The sequence below is a fragment of the Episyrphus balteatus genome, chromosome 4, assembly GCF_945859705.1.
Source record: "Episyrphus balteatus chromosome 4, idEpiBalt1.1, whole genome shotgun sequence".
Taxonomy (NCBI): domain Eukaryota; kingdom Metazoa; phylum Arthropoda; class Insecta; order Diptera; family Syrphidae; genus Episyrphus; species Episyrphus balteatus.
The window spans coordinates 8,206,364-8,224,523 of NC_079137.1; the positions used below are offsets into that span (position 1 = coordinate 8,206,364).

General features: G+C 31.8%; 1 protein-coding gene across 1 annotated transcript in view; it reads left to right on the plus strand.

The window, feature by feature from the left end:
• Window positions 1-18,160, plus strand: part of LOC129919442 (uncharacterized) — a 472,931-nt gene that overhangs the window by 185,057 nt on the left and 269,714 nt on the right. The gene's annotated exons all lie outside the window — the stretch shown is intronic.

Consider the following 18,160-nt stretch of genomic DNA (forward strand, 5'->3'; position numbering starts at 1 on the left):
CGCTTTATTTAATACGGAAGACACATTGGAAAAAAAATAATGCAGAAATCCGCTTAGTTTAAAGCGGAATCCGCTTGTTTTTAAATGGTCGATATTTCAAATAATGTTTTTTAATAATGCTTTTTTTATTAGATTTCTGGTCTTATGTTTTTGACATTTTTAACAACTGCTCTACTTCTAACTACTACTTGAAATTGTGCCTCCTTATAAAAATAAGCCTAAGAAGAAACCCAAAAACACCCTAAAAAGCTTCTGTTTTGTTATAAAGAATCACTTTTTCCAGACTTCAAACAAAGCTATAAATTGAATTTTCCTCAAACAAACCAACCCTTCAAGCTTTTATCAACAAACAACCAATCTTTGTCGTGCCTCGGTACCGCCCATTCAAACCCTCAAGGCACACAATGCATTCATAAATTTCGTTTGTTCTATTTATTACCTGCCAATTTGATTATGGTCTTCCTAAAAACCTTCTATACCTATTATTTGGGACAAAGAGAAAGATGTAACGAAATTTCCCCCCCTCAACAAAGAAAAAAAAAATCAAGCTGCATCCGGTATACAGACTCGCGTGTACCTTCTATAAAAATCATCAAAATTCAGGATCAGAAATGGTCTGGTGGAGAAACAACAAAGAACTCGCTGATTGCTACCAATTGCGTTTTATAAACGTGTGTTCCGTTCATGAATCTAAGCAAAAAAATAAACCTAGGGAATAGCCAGGGAATAGCTAACACAAAAATAGAAAAAAAAAAACACTGTCGACAAACATTCCCAAAAGGATTTTCAATTTTTTTTTGTTTTCTTCCAGTTTTTATGATTTTTTATTTTTTTTTATAGAAATGTTTCTCTACGTAAAATTTAGCCATTACAAACTTACACACTCTCAACAAAAAAAAAAATAAATAACCAAAAGCATTTATAATCTAGAGACTGAGAGTGCAAGGTAGATTTATATGCAAAAAAGCAAACTAGAAGTACATAAATCCAGAGGGAGTTAGTAGTATCGGTAATCAAATTAGGGAAACGGAAACGCATTCATAACTCTGTTCTCCGCAACTTTGAATTGAGGAATCAAAATCAGCAGATTGCAAAACTCAAATGGAGTTGAGTTGATTTTTTTTTGTTTTTTGGTGGCTGGCTTGAGATTATTGTCGAAAAAAAGAGGAAGAGTAACAATATAACACTTGAATACACTGAAAGAAAAGACAAGGAGTTACATTCTTTTACCGAATTAATCAACGAATATATTACTTGACTCCATGGTTTTTTCTTTACTTTAGAATGTGTGCTTCAAAATTAATAACGGTTTCCAAGAAATATTTCACCGCAAGTAGCAGTTAGCACACTTCTTCGACTTGATGTAAATTTTTCTATGCACTCTAAACATTTGACCAAATTTTTGTTATGCTCATTTTTCAAATTGTTTCAACAATATGGGGATATGACTCCATCGATTTTTCAAAACTTCAAGATGTTTACTTCACAATTAATAACGGTTTTCGAAAAATAAATCGCAGGAAGTGGCAGTAAGAACATTTCTTCGGAATGCTGTTTATTGAATTTGTCCACCAATATTTTACTTTACTCCATGGTTTTTTCTAAACTTCAAGATGTGTGCTTTAAAATTAATAACAGTTTTCAAGGAAGAAATCACAGCAAGTGGCAGTAATAACACTTCTTCGACGTGTTGTTTATCGATTTAATCTACCAATGTAGGACTTGACTCCATGATTTTTTCTAAACTTCAGAATGTGTTCTACAAAATTAATAACAGTTTTCAAGAAATATTTTATAGGAAATAGCAGATATAACACTTCTTCGAAATGCTAGTTACCGAATTTGTCCACCAATATCTTACTTGACTCCATGGTTTTTCTTAATACTTCAAAGTGAATGCCAATTAATTAATAACAGTAATCAAGAAAGATTTCACAGCGTGGCAGTATGAACACTTCTTCGGCATGCTGTTTATTGATATACCAATTTAGAACTTGACTCCATGTTTTTTTCTTAACTTTCGAATGTGTTCTTCAAAATTAATAATATTTTTCAAAAAAGCTTTCACAGCAAATTGCAGTAAGAACACTTCTTTGACATGCAGTTTATCAATTTAATCCACCCATCTAATCTTCAGAATGTGTGCTTCAAAATTAATAACAGTTTTCATGAAATACTTAACAGCAAGTAGCAGTTAGAACACTTCTTCGGTATTCTGTTTATCGAATTTGTCCACCAATATCTTACTTGACTCCATGGTTTTTTCTAAACTCCAGGATGTGTGCTATAATATTAATAACAGTTTTCAAGGAAGAAATCACAGCAAGTGACAGTTAGCAGACTTCTTCGACATGCTGTAAATTCCGCTGTTGTATTTTAAACCTTATGAAAAATTAAACAGTTAACAAATCGAAAACAGTTTTGGTCAACATTTTTTTCTAAAATTTGTCAGCAATATTTGATTTGACTCCATCGATTTTTCAAAACTTCAAGATGTTTTCTCTAAAATTAATAACAGTTTAATAGAAAGATTGGCCAGGAAGTAGAAATAAATCCACTTCTTCGAAATTTTGTTCATTTTGTTTGCGATTTTTCTTTATCATTTTTTTTCACCCCCTTCGGGTAGGGGAAAAAAAAGAATATACCCGAGGTAGGCATGCCTGTCGTAAGAGGCGACTAAAATCCACCCTCCGTATACTGAGAATGACGTATACAAAAATATGGAATGAATAAAACAGAAAGATATAGTACCCCAGGTGGCAATTCAGATTTTCTGGAAAATCCACCCTCTTCGGAGGTCGGCTCTAAGGATTCTGGGGAGAGCCAATTATTCCAATTCGAGCACTTGATAAATCCGTTTTCAAGAAAAAACATGATAACGCGATCACCACCACCAACATCGAGTGCAACCGGGCAAAAGAGTCTGCCTAAACTGCCAGAGCGTGCAAAAGAAGACTCAGAGAAAAAAGATAATCTTGAAAAAGACAATAACGATCTTCGTCAAAGACTCGACGAAACATTGAAACTCTATCAAGAGTTGAAAGAAGAAATCAATTTTCTAAGAATTGAAAATGAGGCCTTAAAGAAAGCCCATCAAGAAATCGATCTTCTCCGCAAGGAAAATGATATGTTAAAAATAGCTCAAACACTTAAAGAAACAAAAACAACTCCACAGCAAGTGGTAATTCACGAATATAAAACAGACGAAGAAGAGCTAGAACGTGAAACGGAAAGATCCTCCAAAAATTCGAAAAGACGTACCAAAAAACGTAAAGTTTTCTCCTCACCAGAGGGTGCTTCTTCTTCCGAGACAGAAGAAATAAAAGAAGTAAATGCACCAAAAGATACAAATATCAAAGAAAAACCGGTTAAAATAAGGCCACCGCCACCGATTAATGTTGTCGGAGTTGCGGAGTTCAATAAATTACAAACCATTTTAAAGGCGTTACCGCCAACGAATTTGAAAGTTATCTCGCTTAATAACAACAAGTGGAAAGTTTGTGTAAAAGACTCCGATAACTATCGTCTCCTTTCGCGAAGACTGAATGAAGAAAAAGTAGAGTGGTACACATATGAAAACAAGTCGGAAAGACCCCTACGCGTCGTGGTGAGGGGCTTACACTCTTCATGTCAAAAAACCGACATCATTAATGATCTTAAAGAAAAGAATTACAAGATCTTAGATGCGGAAAACATAGTAAAGAAAGAAAGACAACAAAAAGATAAAGAAACAGTCGTGGTACAACGTGGTCTTCCACTATTTATACTCACGTTCGATAAAACAGAAAAACTAGAGGAAATCTACAAAATCAAAAGAATACTTAGCCTCGTAGTTAAGATCGAACCTCTAAAAAAACATACAAAACAAGTTCCTCAGTGTAGACGCTGTCAAGGGTTCAACCACACACAAACTTATTGTAAAAAAGAACCAAGGTGTGTGAAATGCGCGGGAAAACACTTAACCGCAGATTGCACCGGAAATAGCAAGAGTCCAGCGAAGTGCATAAATTGCAACGGAAGTCACCCGGCAAGTTATAGAGGCTGTGAAGTAGCTAAAGAGCTACAAAAACGCCGAGAAAAAATTCATGCCCAAAGAAAACCCACAAAGAACGAAACTTCTAAGACCCCTAAAAGGGTAAATACAACAAAACCCGCCACTGGTAAAGAAAATCAAACGCCAACAACATCAAACACGTCTCCAAAGAAACGTAATGGAAACTCATACGCTGAAATGGCGGCTTCACCCGTAATCAAAAATAATTCCGAACCTGTCGCATTCTCTCAATGCTTGGCTATAATTTTGTCAAAATTTGAGGATCAGTTAAAACTTAACAAATTTATGTCTGAAAGGCTTTCTAAACTCGAAGATTTTATTTTATCCAACACTATTCAAAATATAAATGATGGAAAAGCTTAAAATTATAACATGGAACGCCAACGGATTATGGCAAAGACTTGGAGAATTAGAAATGGTTATGCGGGAAAAAGATATTGACATTTGTCTGATATCAGAAACCCATGTTAAAAAAGAATCAAATTTCTATATAAATGGTTTTCTAGATTACCACGCAATTCATCCGTCGAACAAAGCAAGAGGCGGAGCATCATTATACATAAAAGATTGTGTTAAACACTCGACAGGCCTTAAGCTTGAGCTTGAATCGATGCAACTTATAAGTGTGCAAGTTGAAACTAAGCATGATGTACTTAATATCTCATCTATATACTGCCCTCCGCGGTACAAAATTGATAAAAATGAATTTTCAAACTTGCTAAAATTACTTAGACCAACTTTAATTATCGGCGGCGACTTTAATGCAAAGCACACGTTTTGGGGTTCTAGATGTATATCTCAAAAAGGCCGAGCGTTATACGAAGCCGGTATGGAGAACAATTGTGACTTTCATTCTACTGGAAAACCAACTTATTGGCCGGCAGATACCTCCAAAATACCTGACCTGATTGATTACTTCATAGTCAGGGGAATACCGTCAAATCGAATTAAAATAACGGAATGCTTTGGTATTTTTTCAGACCACTCTCCCGTTATACTCACAATCAGCGAAAGTCTTGTTAAAGTTGAAATGCCACCTAGACTAACAAACGGTAAAACTAACTGGGAAGGCTTTAAGAAAGATATTGAGGATAATGTTGAATTAAGGGTATCACTACAGACACCTCTTGAGCTTGAGAAAGCGGTAGATAATTTTGTGCATGTTGTTCAAAAAGCCGCATGGAACAATACCCCTTGCCAAAGAGAAATTTCAGGGTACAAAGATGCTAAATATCCCCAAGAGATAAAAGACGTACCTACTTAAAGAAAAGCGAAAAGCGCGTAAAAAATGGCAACAAACTCGTGCTCCTCAACACAAATCTAATTCAAATCGCTTAAGTAATTTGCTTAAAAAAATGATATCAGATTTCAAGAACCGCGAAGCTAAAAATTACCTTGAAAATTTGACGGCAGGTAAAGAATCTAACTACTCTCTATGGAAAGCTATAAAAGCCACGAAAAAACCTAAGCTTCCAGCACCTCCGATTATAAAAGACCAAAATGCATGGGCAAGAAGCGACAAAGAGAAAGCAAACGTTTTCGCTGATTACCTAGAGGACACATTCAAACCATTCAATGGGCAAGCATTGAATGATAGTATAAATATGAATTTAACGTCAAGTGAAAGCTTTATCACAAGAAATGTTACACTCGCCGAATTAAAAAAAGAAATTAAGAAGCTAAAGCCAAAAAAAGCACCCGGATACGACTTAATTACAGCGGAAATTCTTAAAATGCTCCCACGGAAAGGTTTAATAAATCTCCTCTATATAATGAATGCCACTTTAAGGTTAGAATACATTCCAAATCAATGGAAAGTCGCAGAAGTAATAATGGTCTTGAAACCTGGCAAACCATCACACGAAAAGAAATCATACAGACCCATTTCACTGCTTCCTGTAGTATCGAAGGTTTTCGAGAGAATATTTTTGCAGCAACTTCAGCCAATAATAGAAGAAAAAGGTCTTATACCTGAACACCAGTTCGGTTTTAGAAACAAGCACTCGACGATAGATCAAGTGCATAGAATCACCGATGTCATTGAGAGAGCTCTCGAAGAAAAGAAAATTTGTTCAGCGGTCTTTTTAGATGTATCTCAAGCTTTTGACAAAGTATGGCACGAGGGCCTCAAATTCAAGTTAAGACAAGTCCTACCTGAAGGACTCTTTACCATTCTTAGAGAATATCTAGAGAACAGAATTTTCCGCGTCAGACACGGAAATGATTACTCAGACTTTAGGGAAATAGTGGCTGGGGTACCACAAGGTAGTGTTTTAGGTCCTATTTTGTACCTTCTATTCACACGCGATATACCTCAAACAGAAAACACAATTGTAGCTACTTTTGCTGATGATACCGCAATACTTGCAGTAGGCAAAACAATCAACGAGTCGACAAGTAAATTGCAAAATGCCCTTAACAATGTCAATGAATGGACAAAAACGTGGCGAATAGCGCTTAACGAATTTAAGTCAGTCCACGTGGACTTTACATATAAGAAAATAAATAGACTACCTGTTTTTATTAATACTACTCAAGTCCCATTTGCAAATGAGGCAAAATATCTCGGGATGACTCTCGACGCGAAATTAAAATGGAAAGCGCATGTTAAAAATAAATGTGATCAATTAAATATGAAATTGAGAGAAATGTACTGGTTGCTAGGACAACATTCTAGACTAAGTATCGAAAACAAATTATTAGTTTACAAGCAGGTACTAAAGCCTGTCTGGACATACGGTATTCAACTCTGGGGTTGTACACGCGATACAAATTTAAATAGATTACAAACTTTTGAAAATAAATTATTAAGATCATTTGTAAATGCGCCGTGGTATATAAGAAACGAAGATCTTCACAGGGATCTTGGAATCCCCACGGTTCGCGAAGAAATAAAAACGTTTGCCCAAAAACATCGAAAACGGTTAGTCGAACATACTAATAGAACAATACTAGAAATTCTCGACGAGACAAACTTAGTACGACGTTTGCGAAGGACTAAACCTTCCGATTTGGTACAGTGAAATTTTTCAATTTAATTCCTTTATTTCGAAATATCGGCATTGATTAATATAAATTTAAATGTTTTAGAGATTTTATTTATTTAACTTCCTTTAAAATATTTTTTTGATAACAAAAATTTAAACCATTACTTAATGATTTAATTTAAAACAAAAGTTATTTATTTATTTTTAAATATCATCAGTAGGAACTTTCATCGGAAAGTTACCTACAACACGTAACTTAACTTCGAGAAAGATAAATTGCTAGATAAGTTCCATCTGAACTTAGTTGCAATCGGGAGGAGGAGGTGGTTTTAGTGGTTAAGAGTCCCACATATCTATGAGCACGCGTTTTCCGGTCCTCATAGAATCTTTTGAAGATTTCAACACCTACCCACGGACAAAAAAAAAAAAAAAAAAAAAAAAAATTTTTTTTTAAATTTCTTTCAGTGTACACACCTTCTTTCCTACTCGACTTTCCATCACTCTCTAAATAAAAAAAAAAAAAAAACAAACTGTGGGAGGGGAAGGTATGTAATACAAAGAAAACAAAAATCCGTTTGATTTGATTTTTCACTTTTTTTTGCGGAGGAGTGGCATGGCGCAAAAAAACAACTGAAGCGGATATAAATGCAAATTTTTTGTTTTTTCATTTTGTTGATTTGTGTGTGGGTTAACATTCACACATTTTGGATGATGATGTGGATTTCCGTTGAAGTTAGAGAGAGGGTGGTTTGGTTTGGTTTTGTATAATCAGATTTTGTAGAGTTTACTCTATGATTGTTGAAAAAAATAAACAAAAAATAAAAAATAGTAGAAATGAGGTTGTATTTCACTTTACCATTTTGAAGACATTCAAGGAAAATTTGAAAGATGAGTGTGCTATAAACGAAAATGATTTATATGATGGATGGGATGGTGTGATGTGATTTTAAGGTTAGGGACTACTTTTTTAAGGAAAAAAAAAGATGAAGAACTAGAGGAAGATCCTTTTTTTTTTGTAATGAATTGTAAATTATGTGCGAGTAATAATAATATGGTTATTGGATAGGCGGTATTATTAAGTAGGCGGAGTGTATTAGTAGGTTCTTTGAATAATGAAGAAGAACTCCTACATTATTATTGTCTTCCGATAAGATATTGTAGGAGGATATTGATGGAAGTCCATTGGTAAGTTGTAATCGACTGGAAATCAATTTATTTGATTGATTTTATCTTCAATTTAAAAAGGTTTTGTAAGTATTTTCTATGTAAGGATTATATATTTTTTAGCTATGGAACAGGATTAATTTATTTAGAATCCATTATTTTGTTTTGAAGTTTTTTTTTTTTAAGTTCCCATTCAGCAACACCTAGTTCGTCCACAAGATGGCGCAATCAGCAGTGAAAAGTAGCTCACTTTTGGTGCTTTTTGATTGACTAAAGTTATATCACGTATTACTGTAAAAATTTTGACATTTTACATCTACAACTATTTTCGGAACAAACACAGTGTGAATTATAACAAAATGAAAAAAAAAAAAAATTAAAAGAAATATTTTAAATTTGTTTTTATAGGTTGGTACCGCTGAGAAAAGTTTGTTAGAGTTTATGAATTTTACATTTTTTTTTTTCTGAGCATATAATTCACCGTTGCTTATAACTAAATTGCATGTTTGCAAAAAACAATACTTGTAAAATCTTGAGGAATCTGTTAAAGTGAAGTCTATTTTTTTAAAAAGACAAACATTTTTGAATCCACAATTTACCAAGAGAATGAGTATAAATTCTTTCAAAAACCCAAATCTATCATATATTCTAAAACCCTCTACTCAAGTTTTTAACAAATATAAGAATCAAGACAAATAGGTAGTGTTTGCAATATATTTTTTTTTTATCAAGGCCTTAAAACAAACACAAAATCCAATTTTACATCTCAGAGAATCACACAACGACGATATGATGCAGACGTGCAGGCAGCAATTGAAACAAATCATTGCCGACGACACAAAAGTGTTGTATAGTATTGTAGAGAACAACAAGCTAGAGTAAACAAAAAAAAAAAGAATCTAAAGCCTTGGTAAAGGATATTTAATGACAATTTGCACACCTTTTTTTTCGTGCAACCTACTTCTTCTTTTAGAAATCGTGCTCGTGTGCTTGAGTTCCAACTTTGTTCTTTTTCAAATAAAAATAACAAACAAAAATAAAAAAAAAAAAAACATTTCAAATTGCTAAAAAAAAAAATAAAAAATAGAAAAAGAAAGTGGAAATAGAAAAACAAATATTTCCTGCAATTTGCATCCAATTTTCTTGTGCAGGCAAATCATGCTTTTTACTATCACACAAACCAACTCAACTCGTTCGTGTTGTTAGAAGGAGGAGTAGGAATGATGGTTGAAGTGGTAGGAAGTTTTATAGGAACACGCGGACTTTATACAGTGGGGTTTTTAACAATAAAATTTGACATAAAGTTAGAACGCTTTTAATAAGTTTGAGAGGGAGTGAAATTATATAGGTATATAAAATCTTGTACGTGGAATTTTCGGATTTGCATTCTACACCCTATTTTTACCAAATTTATGTGACATTTCACCTTTGACTCTAACTTTTCCTACTGTTTCACAACACAGGTTTTCCATTTTTCCTTGCTTAGAACTTTAAAATGTAGGTGAAAAATATGTTCATTTCACATGAATTTTTTCACTATTCCTACCGTGTTAAAATATCGAGTGAAAAATGTTGTGGAATGTATTCATTATTCTTTTTAAGAATGTATGATAATGTGTTCATTTCCAATTTCACTTCACAAAAATCTACTTGGTTAGTTCTATAATAAGACTTTTCACTTTTCCTCATTTCACGCGCCATGGCTGTAAGTTTGAATTTTTAAAATAGGAGTGAAAAAAGATTGTGAAACTTATTAATTTTTATTTCACTTGACGTAATAAGTGTTTTTGTTTTTCTTTAGATTTGTATCTCACTAAGTCAAGTACATAATTATTATGAACTTGTATACATAGATATTTCGAGTGGAAACAAATTTTTCACCCAAAGTGAAAAAATATTGTGGAACGTATTCATTTTTGTTAAATTTTACATGATGTAATTAGTAGACTTTTTCACAGTTTTCCTACCTTGTTTCAAGTGGGAAGTGGATGGTGGGAATTTTTGAACTGTATAAAATTCCACTGAAATTATAAAACGAAATAATATTGATTGGTAAATGTTCCAAACCTAATTTCCTTGAAATGACCGATACTAAAGTTGAAAGATTTTCTGTAATCAAAAAAAGTGGAACGTATTCATTATTTCACTTCAGATAGTTCACCACTCGTGAAATGAAATAAATGCAGTTCACTATGTAAAAAGGCCAGGATAACGAATTCTCAAGCAAACAACTTTAAATAAAAAAACAAAAAAAAAAAACAGGTTGTGGAACGTAATTTCGAAAACTTCGCTCAAAGGGTTGTGTATGAATATTTCATTTGCCTCAAATTTGAGTACTAATATTAAGACAAAATATCCTAAATTTCCGAATAACAATGGGAAGTTTTAAAATCATTCTACCCCACTGTATCAAGGTACACATCGCGCAGTTTGCTTTTGCACTTCATTTATTTGTTTGTCAATTTTGCAGTCAATTTGTTTGTGCGAGTTGAGAAGACGTTTATTCTTCCATCACTCACAGGCTGTTGAGTTCTTTTGTATTTCTGTATTTCTGTGTTTTGTTTTTTTTTTTTTTTCTATTTCAACAAATAAGAACTAAAATGTATATAGCCGCATATAACCTCTAACACAGGCAAGAGTTCAAGCCCAACCCAACATTAAGTTCTTTTCTAAGAAATAGGAAGAAGGAACATTCTTTTCTATGAAAAACAGTTCTTTCCACTGGCTTGTTTTTTTTTTGCATCCAATATTGTTTTGTCTAATAAACTCTTTTATTGTTTTCTTTGTTTTTTTTCTTTGTTTCACTCAAGTTCTTGGGAATCTGTTTGCAACTTTTATTCCAAGGTTCCAAGGATTTCAATTTTAAAACAAAGCAGAGTATTTTTTAATTTTAGATTTTTCTTATAAACTGTCTAGTTTAATAGAAATTTAAATGTTGTGAAAATTACTTTCCATAGAATTCTTTCTACAGTGTAAAAAAAGAGAGTTATGTGTTCCATCATAACTTTAAATCTACTCATTGTAATCTTACAAATAAGGTATCGGTGGAAAGGTCTACCTTGTCCGCTGGTTATAGACTATAATATGAATTCACATTGTATTGAATATTGCGCCCCCTAGCGACAACATCATGTACAAAATTTTTTTTGCAGCATATAAAAACATCAGTTAATATACTAATTTTTTTTTTATTCCTTTTCAGATTTGGTTTCCTCAACTAAAAATAAAAAGGGTAAGTTATTTTTTAAATTTATTTTGTTAAAAATATATCAAATATTCCGTAATTCCTGAGATAAAAACTTACCTCTTTTCTAAAACCTGTATCTAGATCCTTAAATACCCTCTTCTGGTTTTATTTTCTTTACAAAATTCACTCTTGCCTATTTTATTCTTCCCTCATTCGAATTTTATCAGAAATTTATCCAACAATTATGTCACAATATTGACAAATTATAGACTCTACACCAATTTTAACAAAGTTTCAAACGAAAAATGTGTTTCAGTATACACACAAATGGAACCCCACCGAACCACGGAAAATAATTAATTCTTCTACTTGCAAAACTTCCCCCTATTCAACTTAATCTACATATATAAAACCCTCACACTAATTAAATAATGAACTTAAAATAGGTGACAACTATCAGAAAGTTCAATGTGAAATACATAATACAGACACTCTAAACTCAAACCATATCCTCGCTATATTCGCACCCTTTTTGTATTCCATTAAGCATAATTACTACAAAATTTTTGAAAAAATTAAAAAAAAAAAACAATATGTGTATAGGTACATTGAAGCATTTGAACCTTCATGTCCCTACTCTATACCGTATATGTATTTAACTGATAATGGTAAAAGTTGACAGATTTTATTAACACGCCCGGAGTGCCTCCAATTATAAATATTATGGGTATTATTCATGGTCGGATTGTGTAAATTTTTCCCTACATGATTTCAGAATTTTTTTATCGACTGAAACTGAAAAATAACAATATTCTACAAAATTGGAGACTTATTAAATACCACATCTATAATCAAAATGCTTATTTTCGAACCATCTTAAGGATTTTAAGTAACCTAGGTAGAATTTAAAAATTCTACAAAATTGGAGAGTTTTAGAAAATTAAAAAAATACGCTGTTGATAATAACCTTCATTCTTATTTTGCCTCGGTTTGATTTTATATTTAATTGCAACAAAGCCTCATAAGAAAATAAAATCTTTACAATATTTTAGACTTGAAAAAATTTATCAATATCCATCCCACTGGTATCCCATGGGCTTTTTCTCATACTCAACTCAATGATTTTTGTTTGATCTGTTTGTCTGAGAAGAATAGAAACATTCTACAAAATTGGAGAGTTTTAGTAAAACTAAAAACCATTATTTTTATGTTATTTTGACATAGACTTATAACCAAATGAAATCGCGACAACATTGGAGATTTGAAAATTTTTATTAATATCCATGCTAATCGTATTCACATGCTAATTTTCATACTCAACTAAATGGTTCTTATTGATCTGAGTGTCTGAGAAAATTAAAAATACTCTACAAAAATGGAGAGTTACATTTTTTTTTCAAAGTATAAGTATTGTATAATTTTGGCGAAGAACAATATAAATTTATTACAAAATTGGAGAGTTTAAAAAATATCAATATATGTACTTTATTTTATAAGTGTTTTTATTTATTTATTTAAAAAAAAACTACTCCACATGGTATCCACAATTGGAGAGTTGAACATAATTCAAAACCGCTGATAAGTCATCAATTTTCGTGAATGTGAATTAGAATTTTACAAAATTGAAAAGCTATAAACTATAGAAAAACTTTCTGTCATATTGTTATTTAATCTTAGCAAAAACATATAAAAATAAAGAATTTTTTACAAAATTGGAGAGTTAAGAAACACTTTAAAAAAACTAATACAGTTTATACATCCCTATAAACCTTAAATTATTTTGTGAAATGTTGAAAAAAATCAATATAATAAGCAACAAATAAATTTCTACAAAATTGGAGAGTTTTGAGAACACATATAAACTTATAGAATCATATCAATATTCATACCCTTCTATCTTAATTTTGTATTTTGATATGTTGAATTAAACTCAAACGTATTTGAAAAATCTACAAAATTGGAGAGTTGAGCAAAACTCAGATGAAACTTGCTTTATTGTTCTCATGTATCTTTACTTTCTGTTTTATCTTAAATATAATACGATAATACTATAATACGATAATACAAATTTACTATCTAACATTTGAAGAGTTTGGAAAAAATATGATCAAACAAATGTCGAATTTTGGTTTGCAAAATTGGAAACTGGGCCCACTGAATGACTTCATCCGAACCTGAGGATATCAACCCTTTAGAATCAACAGTATCTGGTAAGAGGGTTTTGAATAAAAATTCTTTAAAAAGGGTGTTATACGCACTAAGCACCACCCACTTATACTCTTGTCAGAGTGATGTTTGAGGTTATCAAATTCCAAATTCTCCTACCACCCGATAGGAGTACCATCACACCCAGAACTTTATACGAAAGTGTTTTCTAAATGCGGGACTAAGGGAATGAAGGCTTCAAACATTATACAATTAACACTTACGCAACAAAACTTTCAGCATATACGAGTAGTATAGTAATTGTAATTTAATACCATCTTTTGCCTTGCGGAACCGGATGTGGAGAATCTAAAAGAGAAATTCCTGAACCTACTCTATACAACTTGAAAAGTACTTTGAGTATAGGTATAATGATAACATTCGTCGTATGGTTCCTGATGAAATTCTCAAAATGTGTGCTTTGTGCGTGTGAATTTTAACTACACATATAATATAACCCATCATGTGTGTTGACATTTATTTTGTAGAGAATCTCATTTTGGAGAAACTTTTGTGTGAGTACAAAATTGCTGCCTTCAATTTCTCAAAAGAGTAAAGCAAAAGGTGTTTTCAAAAGTAATGATGACGATATGACAACAACTAGAGAACGACTGTGTTACTGTAATTATACAAAATGAAACCCTTAATTACTAATTCAAATGGAAATATAATTTTTGGTTGGTAGTTTTGTTAGAGATGGAACATTGAATCATTAAAAATAGACGATGACGATGATGACGAAAACGCCTCGAAGGATCAATTTTAAAGTGTGATTAGAGAAAGTGTGTTGAATGAAATTATAATTGAATCGAATACGAATGAATAGGTTTTTTTTTTTGGTGGTTGGGAGCATAAGAAAAGTAATTCAATTGAAATATAGCTCTAAAACGTTTAAAATGAGAGCTTCTTGAAGTACCTTCGCTCTAAAAGTTTTTGAGCTCATAGAATTAAGTATTGAATTTTATTGTATTTTTCTTAAACAGTAAAGTCAAAAAGCTGCCAAAGAGTTTCTCTTTTTCAAATATATATATTTTTGTCTAATTTGATCGGTTTCGTCAAGTTTTTTTTTTGATTACTTGAAAAGCATTTTGTATACCTAAATCAAAAAGTGAAATAAAAAAAATATAATCTTAAGGTAGCTATCCTTGAACACAAAAAAATATGTTATGAGCAACTTCCATTCAAAAATAACTTAACGAATAATATTTAAATTCGTTAAAAAATATCCTTTTTCAAGCAATTTAACATAAATTAAATATCTTTCGTTAAGTTTCTATTTAAATTTTAAACTAACCTAATTTGCATACAAATAAAATACATATAACAAAGAGGCCATTCACCCACTTTGTTACATCTATGTGCATCCGCACACAAAATCATAACGCCAATTAAGGGAAAACACAAACCACATTGTATATAAAATCATATTTATATGTAATGCGAAAGCGAAATTCGATACCCAGAGGCAATAGAAACCATCACAAAGACTTAATAATATTCAAAAGCTATAGGACAATGTATCGCCCTCCTAACATAAATGAATAAGGTAGTTTTTAGAAAACCTACTTTGCCTATACAAAATGCATGTACAAAACGTCATTGTTTAAAATAGGGTTTTTAGAAAAAGCATCCTTTTACTGTATGTTCTATTAGCCTAAAACAAATTGATTCATTAAATTGGAATAAACTCATAATCACCAAACTAATTCTACACAAAACACCAACATAGTTACAATGTTGATATATTTTTAGAAAATTAGGGTGACCATACGATTTAACGAAATTAGACATTTAAGTCTCATTTATGCCTTTAAGGCCAAGTTTGTTCACACTCGATTATCTTTTAATCAAGTTTAAGCTAAAGGAATGATAGCTAGAAAAGTCTTCGTTAAGATATTCTACGGATTTCTTTACAGAAGTATTAGGAATAGAAGAATCGATCTTCGATAATGTAATGAACAGTTATTTCTAATAAAGACTTAAAAATTATTCTACGGGAACCTATGTTCAGATAGAAACCATCTCGACTTAAATAAAACCCTCCGTAATTTTTGAAGAAAAACCTATGATATCACCGAGGCAGCTTGTAAATTCTTCGGAGGCATTATTGATTCAATTGATGAAATTCGGGATTCACCGAGGGAAATTCTTAATTTTTTCGAAGAAACCCATACATTTATGGCAGCAGATCATATTTTTACAGGCGACACATAATTTTACATACATAAGTGATCCCTGATTTTTCAAACTTGTATGTAACTTAAACATTTAACAGAACGAACCGTGATCTTACAAAGACGGATACTAGTTTTACTGAAGCAGTCACTGACATTACCGGAGTAATTTGAAGGTCTTTAGTACTTCAGTCTTTAGTACTTGAGCATGTTTTTTAATTGGCAACCAGTAATTTACACGGGCTGCTATGATTTTATGAGACGATATTTTACCAAAATATCTTGTTGTTCTCTTGTGGGAGTCTTTAATACTTATATGATTACTATTAATATGATTTTACCGGACTGATGTGTGGTCTTATCAAAACGCCCCGGGATTTTACCGAGTCACCTTTTAAATTTATGGAAATAAATTGCACGACTGGGGTCGCACGTACTTGCTCTTATGCTTAAAGTAACTATAATGTTAAAGCTTTTTATTCAAGAAATTTAAAATTTGATATTTTGAAGAAATTTCATAAGTAGTATAAAAAAATTAAATCTGTTTTTATAATTAATAAAACTCCGTTTTAAAATATCTTAAAAAAAAACAAATATGCCATTTTATTTCTCGTATAAAAAGGTATTTTTAGAAAAAAAATTTTGAAAATTGTAGGAGCCGTTTTTTAAAAAAATAATTTTTTATATATACAATTTTTTTAACATTAAAAAAAAAAAAAATGGTATGCCATTTTGAAGAAATAATTAATTTACACATAAAAACTAAATTTCAAAATTTTTCATTGATCCGTTTTCAAAAAATTGATTTTTCAAAAAAAAATTTTGAAATTTTTTTAAAAAACCAAAAATGCGTTTTTTGAAAATTTTCTAAAATTTTAATATTATCTTTACTTACACACTTTTGTATAAAAATTTTCACTTAAATCGGGTTAATTTTGTACGAGATATTCAGAAACGAAAAAAACCGTTCTATGACAGGTACCGTTAATAACGGTACAAAAAATATTTTTTTTATTTAAAAAGTTGGCTCTTATGTGTAGTACTACACACAAAAATTTTAATCAAAATCGTTAGAGCCGTTTTTAAAAAAAATTAACTTTTCTATTTCCGTTATATGGCAGGTACCGTTAGTTTTGGTCATAAAAAAAAAATTTCAATTTCCCCTCTAGGGAATCACCAAAAACTGCTAACTACTAAGTTTGCAGCTCCAGATAGAGACAGACACACAGACAGACAGACAGACAGACAGACAGACAGACAGACAGACAGACAGACAGACAGACAGACAGACAGACAGACAGACAGACAGACAGACAGACAGACAGACAGACAGACAGAATTGCCGGACCCACTTTTTTGGCATTCTCCATCATCGTAATGTCATGTAAAATTGTTATCTCGAGTTCGATTTTTTTTACGAATCCTAAACTTGCCCTATGGTACCTATATCGCAAGTAAAAATACGGTAACTAACTAACTAACTAAGGACTCGTAACTTCTTTTTATACACTTTTTTTTTTAATACCATCGGAATGATCCGATATTTTACTTAGGCGACTTATGATGTTTTCGAGGAATTTTGTAAATTTATCGCCAGGTGACCAATGGCCTTACGGAAGTGAAATATTTGATTTTATAAATGTGACGTTGTGATTTTATCTGGAAAGACTGTAATTTTATCGCAGTAGCTATTGTGTAATTTAACTGCGGCGACCAATTTAATTTACCGGAAAGATCCATGATTTTTGTAGGACATCGATTGATTTAAACAGAGCTACTTGTAATTTGACTTGATCAGTTCATAATGTATATCATTCGGGACAGCAATTTTTTTTTCCAGAAAATTTTTACGAGATTTTACCAGAAAAACTCGTTTTAATTTTACGATGGCAAATCACTGCTCTGCGATTTTACCAGAGCGAACCGCGAGAGGCGAATTTACAGATATGAATCAAGACTTTGTTAGCAAAACTCGGTATACAGAGAGAAAATATCGCAGGAATAACTTTATTTCTGGTATATTTAACTATATTTCTGGTATATTTAACTAATATCTGGTTTCTTTAACTATATTATTATGATGAAATACACCAGAAGTGCATTTATCCCTGGCGTTAAACGTGATTATATGAAGGCAATTTGTTTACTTGTTTAAGTGGCTAATATTTTACCTGGGGCATCTTGAGATTTACCACAGTAACCCATGATTTATCCAGAGCGATTTTTGTTTTACCGAGATTATCCATCATTTTACCGGAGGGATTCGTAATTTTACCAAGAAGTTCGTGAATTCATCGGACACCGTCCCTTGATTTTTTGTGATTGCTCCGTGATTTTATTGAGCTTATCCATGATCTTATAGAGATGACCTATGATTTTACCAGGACAG